Source organism: Anopheles aquasalis, chromosome 2 (genome assembly GCF_943734665.1).
Source record: "Anopheles aquasalis chromosome 2, idAnoAquaMG_Q_19, whole genome shotgun sequence".
Taxonomy (NCBI): Eukaryota; Metazoa; Arthropoda; class Insecta; order Diptera; family Culicidae; genus Anopheles; species Anopheles aquasalis.
The window spans coordinates 4,615,760-4,617,500 of record NC_064877.1 but is presented as its reverse complement, the minus strand read 5'-3'; positions in this window follow the sequence as shown (position 1 = coordinate 4,617,500).

The window sequence follows — 1,741 nt, the reverse complement described above, 5'->3', positions numbered from 1 at the left end:
TGCGATACCGGAATGCATTTATGCAAGCCATCTATTATTCAACTACGGACCATCTCATGCACATTATGCGATCGGATTTGCTGAGAAATAGTTTTCACAAGGATACAATGTCCATAAGGTTTCTTGATGAAGATCCCAAAAAATGAAAGCCATTTCCCTTATCAATGTGCAAAGTATACGATCCGGCACAGCATAAGTCCACTTGGCAAATGGATGTGATTGCCGTGCGGTTCCAATACGGGCCACAGGAAGTTTCATTAGAAAGTCATAAATTGTGTTTCTCTTCAGCACGAGACCGTGCCACCCACTTTCGACGCACCGCCAGCGTCCGATTATAGAGATTGAGGCCTACAGGCCTGCACCCAGACCACTCGAGTCCCCGAAAACCCGCTCATGGTACGCCGCTGTGCCGAATATCAAACTCGCATCACGCATTGGCTGTACCCACTGCTGCTGCTGCTGCTGTTGCTGCTACTCTTCGCCACCTCCTCTCCAATTCGATAATGGAAGCCCGCAACTACCGACGATCTCGCGAATCGGATAGAGTCGCGTTTTAGTTATCGTTCGTTGACTTGTACCGGGGACTACGGCTGGGCTAATGGTCTTGCGTTCAGGTGTTCGCGCCGCAGTGGCCGATCGAGCAGCGGTGGTATACGCAATCGCGTATCGCCGTGCATGCCACTAGTGAAAAGCATGTTGCGAACACTATTTTCACCCTAATTATATATGACGTACGCGATGGAAAGCATACCAAGTGTCATGGACAGGAGTGTATCATCGCGGCTCGCACGGATTAGCCGCCGTTGCGTGGTTTCGCTGTATTTTCTTTTGTCCATTCTTCGATTTATCCACTCGTTTGGTCCACACTGGGTATGGCAAAGTGGTGCTTTCCCGTGGTGTTGCACGAGAAATCATCTTTGCAGAAAATGGAAAAAGTAACGAAAAAACACAACGCACAACACAAATTCCGAATCGAGCAAACATCATTTGCTTCCACTGGCCGGCCGGTTGACCTGCTTCAATGAGTGGCGCTATGCATGGTCAATTGCTTTCGTAGCTGAATTTCTATTTCCTTCGCCATGCAGGGTGTGCAGTTGCAGATAGACAAATATTTTCATGCTTTGGAATCGATCGTAGTGCACTGTGCTTAGCGCTGAAATAAGCGCACTGCGATTTTCTTAAAACGGGTTGAAGTAAATTTATAAAACTGGCACAGACCACAGCCTCAGCGGCACTTAGCTACCAAACCAAATAACCAAAGGAGTATAAACCAAATGAAAAATATCATAAACTATTCCGTTTGTACTTCCCATTTAATCCTTCTTGGTGAATATGGAAAGCCCAAAATATGTGATAGAATAGTCATGGAAACTGTAATCCTGGAACCAGACCATTGAATAATTCATATTGCTGATCCCGTTGAAATCTGTAACTACTCGGTACTAGAGGAATAACATTCTTAAGTACACAACTCTTACCTCTTCATCCGTCGCCGTCTATTTCGGTACTCCAGTTACTCTGGAATTACAGCCGATACCGTCGCACCATCTCGATTTGTGTCTTCCTCGTATCCTCTGTCCATGCGCTTTCAATCTGATCCTTTTTTCGAAAGGTCTTTTCAAAACTAAACATGTTAATTCAACACCAAAAAAACCAAAGACCTTCTTTCAACCGCAATTAAATCGCAACTGATTTACAGACACACGGCTGCTGTGATATAATAGTTCATAAACATGTGAAC